Consider the following 12,857-nt stretch of genomic DNA (forward strand, 5'->3'; position numbering starts at 1 on the left):
TAGGATTGCAACCACCACCACTTCTACTTTGTTAGCTGATGTTTACAAAGTGGTTTTATAGCCATGTTCGCATGTCCCTCAAAACGCTGATTTCCTATATTAAGTTCATGGAATTGAGGTCTTATTTACAACATGGGCTACGAAACTAACTGTTTAAAGAAGAAGACCATTTCATAAAAGAAAAAAATCTGAATGTTATATTCATGATAAAATACCTAAAAGGGACGAGTACAATTACTTAATTCCGCTCTCCTTTCTTGCACTGGCGAGCACCGAACTGCTTGACAGGTACCTCCAGAAAGGTGTAGCGGACCGAATAGTGAACTAGTTGCAGTCTTGGAGCAATCAAGGTTAAACATGCTGCCACGAGAGTGCGTGACTATCTTGAAACTGGAGCAACCTACAGCCAAGAATACAGTTGCCAACTAACGGTTGCAATAGCAACATTTTTATTCCTGTAGCAGTTAATGTCTATCGTTAAATAACAAAATTGTTTCACGCAAGGATATATACGAGTATTTTGAAAATAATCAGTCTGTTTTCACCTAGGTTCAAGCACGAGAAATTAAGTGCAGGACGTGAAACTATGATGTGAATTATTTACTGATTCGAAGACCGTAATCACAGCCAACAACTCGAAAATGGTCATGAAAGACAACTTCTCTGATTCATATGTTATGTGGGGTATGCTGTTATTAGGAAATTTGCTCGTTCGGTCTACATATTTGTCTTCCATTAAGACTGACTAAAGCCATAAAATCGCAAAACAATTGATTATTTTGCCATTCGGGGTTTACAGGAGAATTCTTGCTCTTTAGCCATATGAAAGCACTCAGGGTGCGAAATCGCGGGAAGTAGGGAGGGTTCTCCCTCCCCGACGATTTTATCTCAAAGCTTTCTCCCCATAAAAATTGCCCGTTGGGTGGGGGGAATTCCTTCATTATAAAATAAATGAGGAAAATCTAGACACATACAGTATTTAAATTAATGTTTTAACTGTGAATTCTTCATAAAAAACAGCAATAATGCACATAACATAGAAATAATAGGATGACTGCCAGACCTTAAGCAATAAAGCAACGTAGCGCTGGGAACTTCGCACATGCAGCCTACTGCACATGTTTCACTCTGGCAAGTCTATCTGGAACCCAGGAATAACTTTCCAGTGTTTATTATTCTTCTCATAATAACAGAATTCAAACGAAAAGATTTAAAATGTACATTTCTCTGGGGAAGGTGTTAATATATTTACAGGGGAACTGTATACCCCACTCTCCCGCCGGGCACTGCCAGAAATAAATGTTAGTAGTTAAGCCCGACGATCCTTCTCCCCCCATCATTTCTTTCTGATTTAGTACCCTGCTACTGAGATATAATGGAGTTTGGCCTTTGTAAAAATGAAAATCCTCGAGCTGTTTCCATTTGTTCCACCGGATCAGGAATGGAATGAATGAAGCCCTCCCCCATCTTGCGGCTAGGATAGGAGTTGTGCCGGCTGCCGAAGCCTGTGACACTCCTCTGGAGCAATGATTAATGATTGACAGATGAAATGATATTGGGGAGCGTCGCTTAAATGAAAGATGACAGGGAAAACCGCATTACCGGCAGAAAACCTGACCCGCCTCCGCTTTTACCAGCATAAATCTCACATGGAGTGACCGGGATTTCAACCACGGAACCCAGTTGTAAGAAGCCGGAACGCTGCTGCCTGACCCATGGAGGCTCTATTTCAGCCCTTCTACACTCAGAAATATATCTTTCAATAAATGTAATTCAAATTAACAACGATTACATTATTTGCATTTAACAATTAGTTTTGGAGACACCTCTGTATGGAATTTGGAGACAAGTGTTGGATTCAGTACACCGAAAGTGGGAATCTGACTCAGGGCCTATGAAATTACCACAAATGAAATAATTAGTTCTCTAGAACAGAGTTTCCCATTTTTTGTCTCTGAGGCATCTGAGCACATCCCATGCAGTTCAAGGGCCCCTTAGCCACAGAACATAACACTGCATTCATTAAAAAAAAAAAAGAATTTTGTAATGATAAAGTGTTTGCTTTTATTCGTATAATATATGACTATCATTTACTTTCTTTAAAAGAAGCCACCGTGGCTCAGGCGGCAGCGCGCCGGCCTCTCACCGCTGGATGCCGTGGTTCAAATCCCGCGGTCACTCCATGTGAGATTTGTGCTGGATAATGCGGAGGCAGTACAGGTTTTTCTCGGAATACTCTGTTTTTCCCTGTCATCTTTCATTCCAGCTACACTCCCCTTTATCTTAGTTATTTATCATTGCCCCAGAGGAGTGTGACAGGCTTCGGCAGCCGGCACAATTCCTATCCTCGCCGCTAGATGAGGGCTTCATTCATTCCATTCCTGACTCGGTCGAATGATTGAAAACAGGCTGTAGGTTTTCATTTACTTTCCTTGCAATTTTATTTGAATTTCATTTACATAAAGATACTATGTAAATGCACAGAAATTATAAAACAAGTGACACTTGGCTAATCATTACAACAGTCTGAATCTGGAAGCGTACTTGAAAAATTCACTTGTTGCGGTTGCTGGATCAATGGAACGGGTGGTGGTCTTTTTTGAAAAACTAAACGTTTTACAAGCGTAGTCACTCTAACCGAAGACCCTCCTCTACTTTACCTCTGTTTCTGTACTTCGTTTTCATTTGTGTGGGACCAAAACAAGTACACTCATAAAGGTATGTTGTCATGAAAGGCATTTCACTCAGTATTTCCTTTCTAGAAATTGTAGGGTATAGGAGATATCATGGACCCAAAATTCGATCAAAGTCTTGGTGTTGTGAAACCTTCATGGAACTTTCTGGAGCTAAACATGCTACTCCATCTGATTCTCTTCGTACTTAAATTCATTTTTCACTTTCTCTCTGTCTAGATACTTGGGCTAGTTAATCTTCAAGGGAAGGCAGTTCAGGTTTAGTTTCAAAGATAAGATTGCTGACCCACGAGATTTTCTCAACCAGTGGCAGAAAATATGATCTGAGTATGGATACCACGATTTCCAAGTGTATCACAATTACATCATTTATACTGGCTTGTGGAATTTCTTCTTTTTACCACTGCTAACTTGAATCATCTATCGGCTAAGTTAAAAGTTACATATACTGTATGTAAGTTTTACAACAGTGAAGACATACTTCCTAAAATGTACTATAATGATCTATGAATTGTGTGTGTACAATAAAATTTCACTTTTCAAATATTTACAAGTTACATTAACCCTTGGATTATTGTCGCAGCCCCCCAGAAGTCCACGGACCACACTTGTTTAATGTCTACTCTAGAATATGATGAGTAGAGCCCGGATTTGTATGCATTAATAGGTTAGAATGCAAACTTACTGAAACGAGTAGCAAGTATAGTCTATATTCACAACAATTATGCTATGGGGTTCGCATAAATTTTAGGGGTACAGCCCATCAGGACCCCTATAATTTATGTTACTGTTGCTTCACTATGGAAGAGCGGGTGGCCGACACTGCCTACTAAACAAATTAGTTTGCAATCTAACTTGTTACTGCATAAAAATCCGGGCTTTAATGATGAGGCCACATTGATAAAAGAGCCTTCTGTATGTCACTCATACATGGCCACCCATCAATACTTATCACAGCCCTGCACGGTTGCTAGGCAACATTGCATCGTACAAATTCGTGACGCATATTTTCAGATGCTCCCCCCCCAAGGCATTATGGATGAAATTCTCTATACTGATACACTTCGAATTGGTACATTTTCTCCATTACACGGTAAAGCATACAATCATGGGTAAGTTCAAATGTTAAAAACATTTCTTAACAGACGAACGTAAAATTAAGCCATTTCCTCATTGTGTAGAAAGTTGAGGGAATAAATGGTACGGGAAGGTTTCAAATTGTGAGTCTTCGATAGGTTTAAAAAAGCTAAAAAAAGTTCGAAAACCATTTTCGGCCTAAATGCAGTTCCGGAAAAAGTCTAAAATCGATTGTTTTTTACTCGTTTCCTTTTTTATTCAAATCCTAAACAAATTAACCTATTTACATAATTCTCTCTATAGTGTGTTCCTTGGTCCAATACCCTCATGCGTTTATTTTTATTTTTTGAAAAATGTCCACATTGAATATAGTTATAAGGGAGTAAGTGAAACTCTGCATTACTCACATTTGCACTCGTAGTGGTGCGTAAGTGAACAATGCACTGACTCACATTAGCGCTCGTAGTTGTGCGTAAGTAAAACAATGCATTGACTCACATTAGCGCTCGTAGTGGTGCGTAAGTAAAACAATGCATTGACTTACATTAGCGCTCGTAGTGGTGCGTAAGTAAAACAATGCACTGACTCACATTAGCGCTCGTAGTGGTGCGTAAGTAAAACAATGCACTGACTCACATTAGCGCTCGTAGTGGTGCGTAAGTAAAACAATGCACTGACTCACATTAGCGCTTGTAGTGGTGCGTAAGTAAAACAATGCAATGACTTACATTAGCGCTCGTAGTGGTGCGTAAGTAAGACAATGCAATGACTCACATTAGCGCTCGTAGTGGTGCGTAAGTAAAACAATGCACTGACTCACATTAGCGCTCGTAGTGGTGCGTAAGTAAGACAATGCAATGACTCACATTAGCGCTCGTAGTGGTAGAAAGAAGGCAAACTGCTAATCTAATCACGGCCGACTGTATCCCTCGCTGGCTGGAGCGACGCATCAAGTCGGCCGTGATCTAATCAACTGATATACGATAATTAAAAAAAGGGTTGTAATATCTGAGAATAAATAAAGAATATATCCTCATACATTATTATATTTTACTTACCTAAAATTCGTGGCTCATATCCCTAGGATGTTTTCAACATTGAGTTACTCGCCTGAAGGGGTAGAACTGTGGATTTTTTGGACATATCTACGGAATGGATGGTAACAGATATTCAAGTACCTTTGAAAGAAAAAGTCAATATCAAGAGATTTTTTTTAAAAAAAAGCTAAAAATGGAAGGATTCCAAGGAAGAATCAAAAGGAAACCCGGTTCAAAATGGTCTGAGGAGAGAAGAATAAAACATAGTGCAATGATGAAGGAATACTGGAACGAACGGAAGAAGAGACAACAAGGAAGGATGACTTGAAATTGACACGTGGTCTCTAGCAGGCCTCACCGTAAAGAATAATAAAATAAAAGTAATGAAATGTATCACAAATGGAGAAGGAAAAGTAGTAGATAGGTTGGGTGGGGAAAAGCTGCCAGAGGTGAAAAATTCCCCTTGCCTTGGCAGCTTAATTTCATCTGATGGAAGGAGCGGAAAGGAGAAAAGGAGTAGAATAGCACAAGCTAAGGAAGCCTTCCATAAGAAACCATCATTGCTGACATCTAAGGCAACTAATGTAGATGTTCGCAAGAAATACATTACCACATTTGCATGGGGTGTTGGACTGTATGGGTCAGAAAGCTTACTCTTATGGAGAGGGATTTAAAAAAAATCCAGGCCTTCCAAATGTGGTGCTGGCACCGCATGCTAAAAATACTTTGGACCAGTAGAGTAAGCAATGAAGAAGTGCTGGGAAGTTTGAGTGAAAAATACCAGTTGGTAAAAAGATTAGAATGTAGAAGGAATAGGTTCATAGGTCACTTTCTAAGGCATTCAACCTGGTGCACCAATCTGATAGAGGGCAAAAGGAGAAAAGGGAGACTAGGAAAATAATTCATGACGGACATCAAGAATGGACATCCGAATCCAGCAGTAAAGAAGTTAGCACTGAAGAGAATATCTCTATCGTAGGGATGATAATGCTGTCCACCAACCAAGTAAGGATGAGGACAGTGGCGGATGGTGCACGAGACGATTTTGGGCGCCACCCCACCTCCTTTTCAAAAACAAATTTACATAATTTCACTCTGTAACTGATTACCTAAAGAGATGGACAAATGCAGCGAATTCGAACTTATGGTTGTGTGCTATTCCGTTATACAATGTTATGTTTACTACAGGGCCTCTCAGGGTGCATGCGCGTGGTGCATGCACTGTGCACGGTGCAAAAGACGACTTGGCTTGGTTGACCAGAGTGTAGACCCCCCACTCCTCGATTTGGAGCAATAGCGCTAACTCTCTCTTTCCTCACGCCTCTCTCGCTCGCTCCGCCTGTCTCCTTCTCCCCCACTTGCGCCGTAGCGCTCCAAATCCGGGCTGAGTTGAGCCGAGTATAGCCGAGTAGAGCCGAGCATAGCCGAGTAGCCCAGAGACGAAGCGTTGATCCGAGCCATACCGAGCGGCACCGAGCGGCACCGATGCACAGTGCACGGAGCTCTTGCGCCTCGCTCTGCACGCGTGAGATTTTGGGCGTTTGAGAGGCCCTGGTTTACTATTTTGGCTGTAAACATTTCATTTTTCTATTTTCAAAGATATGGCACAGTCTTTCAGACTGTAGCTGCTGTCCAGCAAGTGCCTCAGTCTTGAGGCGCTCGGGCTTGTGATAGGAGAGCCCTCGATAGGTTCCTGGAGGCAGCAAGTGTGCGGCGTGCGGGAGGAGCCTGGAAGGAGGATATTGGCTTGTCAAGGGGGGAGAAGAGTGCAGACGGGTGTAAAGGCTGTCCGGCGGAGCCCTCAGCAACATTGCCAACCACTATACAATGTGCCTAGGCTTTCCATCCCAGCGTCTTCTACTAACTGTTGTTAGAGAATAATTCAATAACATTTTACAAAACAATCGATTCCATTTTTTGGCAAGCTGCTTTACATCACACAAACACAGATATGTCTTATGGCGACGATGGAACAGGAAAGAGCTAGGAGTGGGAAGGAAGCGTCCGTGGCCTTAATTAAAGTACAGCCCCAGCATTTGCTTGGTGTGAAAATGAGAAACAACGGAAAACAATCTTCAGGGCTGCCTACAGTTGGGTTCAAACTTACTATCTCCCGAATACTGGATACTGGCCGCACTTATATCAATTCCATTATACTAACTATTGAAACAATTCGATTCCACAAGGAAGCTAAAATAAATATTTAAAAAGGAACCATAAGGTAACGGCTCCATTTGTCGGTTGGTCAAATAGTTAAATATGTGAAAAGTTGAAAAAACATAAAATGAGGGAGAAACAAAAACGCTGGTATTGAATTAGCTATGCTTATCTGATACCTGATGCCAATTAGACAGGGCATACAGACTTCAAATTAAACTATCAAAGGAACATATTTCGAAGAATAGATACATTCTTAGAACGTTAATCTATGCTATTAAGATCTGTGGGCAGTTTGAATTAGCACTTAGGTGCAATGATGAGACAGATACATCTGACAACCCAGGTATTTTGCGAGGTTTTCGCGATATTATCTGATTTTTACTAGGCCTACGTGATCGTTCTGTCTCAAAAGCCAACTTCTATTCAACTAATAGAATCGGATTATTATTATTATTATTATTATTATTATTATTATTATTATTAAATTTTATCTAAAATACCGTGGTGCTGGTCAGTGAAAACTAAATCGACTGGGGAGGGGAAGAGGTGGCTGCAAAGCCCTGCCAGAATAAAATGTCACGAACCGGCACTGGTTCAAGAGATAGTGAAGAAGAATTCGAGACAGACCCGCAGCCGAAAAACATATCCATAATTTATTGCCATGTTAAAATAGAAGGGGAACTAGCTCCAAGCAAACGATGAATATCTTGGATTAGGGACTGGACCGCAATGAACGTTGAATCCCTAATAAGAACAGTAGAGAACGAAGAAAACTTTCCTGAACTTAGCAGCAGTTTTCAACGAGAAGACAGTATAAAAAGAAAGAGGCCGACAGATGGTAGCCTATGAATACCGCATGGCAAACCTGAAAGTTATCTGAAAAGTAGGTAACGTAAGCATGAAATCGGCCACAATTAAGCGCACTTCAAAAATAATAAAGACAGTCCAAGGTTGAGCAACGAACCTGTTGTTAATTTGAGTGGAACCGAGCCCTCTCACCGGGTTGGACCTAGACCCCGAGAGCAAGGCCGATAATTGGTGCCTCCTTCATTAGACAAACAAATCCGTGCAATAAACTGAAGGCCAACATGCACAGATAACATGCCATGATATAAACCAATTGTGGAGTTTATTATGTTATCCACTGCTGAAAGCTAGATGACTGACTGACTGACTGACTGACTGACTGACTGACTGACTGACTGACTGACTGACTGACTGACTGACTGACTGACTGATTTATTTATTTATTTATTTATTTATTTATGTATTTATTTATTTATTTATTGCTTCTGGTTTGGCACAATTCCCATCTTCGCCACTAGAGGGGGCTTCATTCATTCCTTCCTTTGGGACCCGGTCGAATGTCTGAAAACAGGCTCTCGATTTTCATTTCTCATTGCTAGTAGTTTTACGTCGCAGTAACACATTGAAGGTTATTGCGACGGTGGGATAGGAAAGGGGTAGGATTGGGAAGGAAGCATCCATGGCCTTAACTGAGGTACAGCCCCAGCATTTGGCTAGTGTGAAAATGTTAAAACACAGAAAACCATCCTTAGGACTAACGGCAGTCGGGAGCGAAGTGACTATGGCCCGAATGTAAGCTCACAGCTGAGCGCCCCTAACCGCACGGCCAACTCGCTCAGTTTTCTCCACAATAGTTATTCCACTAACATAAATGAGATCTGAGTTAACCCACAGACATGCTTCATTGCGACATATTCATTATCGTCTTTTGTTCCTTACAGCGACGCGTAAGTAGCTGTGGAAATCGCGATATTCATGGCATGTAAGCCATGAATCAATTCTATGGTAGACTTATTTTTGCTACGTTAATCAACTAAGAAGATCTTGCTATTAATTAATTAACTGATTAATTTATTTAATTATCATATGACTTTTAGTACCGTAGTATCCGACATGATCGGCTGGTCTGGTAAGTGTGTGACGATGATGGCGGCGATGATGATGATGATGATGTAGGTAGAGGATGAAGCCCGGTGTCGGCATATAGCCTACTTCAATCGAGTAACGCCAAGGGGTCTGCTTAAGGCTTAACGTCTCCATCCGACTGACGAATCACCGTCAACAGCGTGAAAATTCCTCACTTCATCTGAACACTGCTGAGAGATTTGCTATTCAATCCAGGATCTTGTGAAGCAATCTCCTATCCCGCCGGTGAACATTCTGAAGTTGAAGTGTTTATTCGCCAACGGGACACTAACCAGTTTATCAATGTATAAGACCGTATAGACTGTCAACACCGACTATGCATGTACTGTTCGTGCTTAGTATTATGTCCATTTCTTAACTCTTAAGAAGGAAGAATGTAGGAAATAGTTCGTTAATAAGAATATAGAAATTATTTTGTCACTGTAAGAAGAATGTAATCGAGCAAGTTAACCATGCGGTTAGCGTTGCGCAGCTGTAAGCTTGCATTTGGGAGATAATGGGTTCGAAATTGGTCCGTCATGGAAGAAAAACAGTTGGAAATGGTTTCTTACTAGAGAACATCACAGGAATTTGTTTGCCACTGAAGACGACTTTTGGCATATTTTGTAAGATGAAAGTCGTCGGAATTAGATTGTTATTTAAGAAGACCTTTGGTACTTGTTTGTAGGAAGACTGTCGAAATTTGATTGTTCACTGAAGAGGACTCTCCCAACAGCTGGGTCCTAAAAATAACGTTTTAATTCGTAAGTTATGGAACAAAATGTTTGGAATTAGTACAGAGGGCACTAGGAAAGTTTTACAGAAACAGAAAGTACAGTTACTGCGAAGTGGTACAGTGAGACTTGTCTGCCTCAGGTCATCCAGGCTCTCAAGCAGCTCCGTCCAAGGTCACGATTCAACACTTTGCTCTTGTATCACGACAATGCTCCAGCACATCGTGCTAATGTAACAATGGATTTTCTTGCGAGATCAGGGTTGACTGTGCCTGATCACCCTCCATACAGTCCTGATCTTGCCCCATGTGACTGCGCACTCGTCCCAGAAATGAAGATGAAGCTGAAAGGGCGGCGTTTTGCATCCGACGAGAAGCTTCTGGCAACAAGGGATCAAGAGTGTGAAAATATAACCGAAGAAAAGTGACAGAGTTGGTTCAGTGACTGGTTTCGACGTATGGAGGAGTTTATTGAGTGTGGAAGTCTAAAGCGTTCACTCACATTGCAAAACTTTCCTAGTGCCATTTGTATGTCATTAGATGAACAACGTTAGAGTGCCATGAGGTGAGCCAATAGAAAGAGGCGGAGGAAAGCACGATGGGAGCCCCTGGAGGAGTGAAATGTGAAGCTTTCCACCTATTGTAACCTACGCACTAATTGGGATAGACCAGGTACCGGTTTTTATATCTGTGTAAACGGAAAGACTCTTGAGGGTTTCCACAAGTAACAGCCTTCTTCCCACACTCCCCAACTGTCTGCCTCTTGGTCGGAAGACTCGTATTCGATTCGCGGCGAAGTAAGGAGTTGTTTGACATGAAAGGTAGCGTACGCATTCAAGGAAGTCAAGCAATACGCTCGAGGATGTGATCAACCTGATCCACTTAACACCAAGTATCTGCAGGTCATCTAGCTAGGACGAACTGGTTCGACAACACATGAGTTTTATACAGTAAAGGTAGTAAATATCCGTTTAAAATGACAGTGAAAGATAGCATTCATTGAAGTTGGAACCGAAGCATGGCGACACCCAAGTTCAGTCCGGTAGATCCACATGACTGATGAGGTCAGAACAGGAGCCGGTCTACACGAGGAATGTCGCCGCTACTGGTCGCTCCGTGTGTGAATGATTCACTACGAGGGCAGGGCGTGGCTCGCGTTTCAAATGAGATGAAAGCGAAAGTGGTCTAGTTTCAGCGAACACTGCACTTGGCCAAATACAGCCACAGAAGCTCATAATAAGCATTTGCGAAACGTTTAAATATCTATTTATTTCTTTATATTCCTTTTTATTACACCTTTAATGATGTCGGGCCATTACAAACCACGTTGAGTAGGTAACTATTACACATTTTTGAAAGCCTTCCTTGAAGCCAAAAACCGATACTTTCCTTCTATGGTAGCCTGCTTTCCTTCCACTGACAATCCGCTATTCTGCTTTTTTACTTCATGAAGGCCCTTGTGGATTTATACTATACTAGCTGATGTACCCGTGCTTCGCTACAGGATACTCAGAAAGACTCTCTTTGTGGTCTTCCAAGTGAAGTCAACATAGCTCATTACAAAAACGTCAGAAGGAATGTAGCGATTAAAATCAATGTTATTATATCAAATACTCGATCAAATGAAAAAAACTGCATATTTTCTCATTTTTAACGAACAGTACTACAGTGCTGATCTAACAGTCTAAAGTTCCAGAGCTGGAATGACACGCCGCAGACAGCCGTGTACACTCCTCTGGCATTATTCCGTTAAATATGCACACTGCTCATTCCAATCAGTGCCTCAGAGTAGGGATTGAATATCTCGAATGCTATGATGAACCAGTGTGTTGCGTGGCAGTAGTATTATAAAAATGTATGAACGAGTTGAATGGCATGGTAAAGAAGGAAGTTACCTAACTCCCCAGCTACTTCCCGCCAATATTCAGGCAGGCTGTTACACTCGGTACGACCGGGCGAGTTGACGGTGTGGTTAGGGGCGCGCATCTGTGAGTTTGCAACCGGGAGATAGTGGATTCGAACCCCAAGGCTGCTTCCTTCACACTCTTAGTCCTTTCTTATCCCATCGTCGCCATAAGACCTGTTTTGGTGCGACGCAAAGCCAATTTTAAAAAATACTCGGTACGCAGCAGTAATCCCATCTATCTGAGATGAGTGGCAACAGAAGACACAAAGCACATCACAACAAACAATGGTCAATGTAATGTTACTGTTATTGTTGATCAATTTTATGAGCTTTCTATATTGTAGCCCTTCACATTTAGTTTTCTTTCGACTGTGCGATATTAGGGCGTCTTATAAAATGATTTATAGTGTAGACTGTAGTTCCTTATTCTCCGATATTACATACCGATTTTCATTAAATTCTGTTTACCCATTTTCTCGTGGCTCAGCGCTGATATGGACTTAGTAACAAAAATTCAAATTCATGATTTTCTCCGTGATCATAGCCGGTACGGTTACAATGTATAAGACATACATGATCGGAAATTTAATACTATATAACTTTAGTTATGTAGTACTTATCGATAGGACCAGTAACAAATATTTGAGAATTAAATTATAGGCTTTATCCTAAACTATAATTTCACCCAGCGTGAATACAATTATTTATAGCCTAGATTATAGCGACTTATTCTCCGACTTTGCATACCGATTTTCTTTCAGATAGGACCACTAATAACGTAAACATTTGAGAATCTGCACGTCGCCTACGGACGTCAAATCAAAAGACTTGCACCTGGCGAGCCGAACATGTCCTCGGACAATCCCGGCACTAAAAGCCATATGCCATTTCATTTTATTTGAGAATTGAATTGTACGCCTCCGAAATTACTATTTTTCTCAGGATGAGTATAGTTATTTATAGCCTATATTGTAGCGACTTATTCCCCGACTACGCCTACCGATTTTCGTTAGGATACGACCACTAATAACAATGAGAATTAAATGTTGGGCCTTCCCCAAACTACCATTTCACTCAGCCTGAATCAAAATATTTATGGCCTAGATTGTGGCGACTTATTCCCTGACTTTGCATACCGATTTTCATTAAATTCTCTTCAGCCGTTTTCCCGTGATGGGTGTACAGACAGACAGACAGACAGACAGACAGACAGACAGGCAGACAGACAGGCAGACAAAAATTACGGAAAATTAAAAAGTGCATTTCCTTGTTACTGTGGACACGATTGATACAGAAATACCACCGTTTTATAATTTTGA

Source organism: Anabrus simplex, chromosome 13, assembly GCF_040414725.1.
Source record: "Anabrus simplex isolate iqAnaSimp1 chromosome 13, ASM4041472v1, whole genome shotgun sequence".
NCBI classification, from domain to species: domain Eukaryota; kingdom Metazoa; phylum Arthropoda; class Insecta; order Orthoptera; family Tettigoniidae; genus Anabrus; species Anabrus simplex.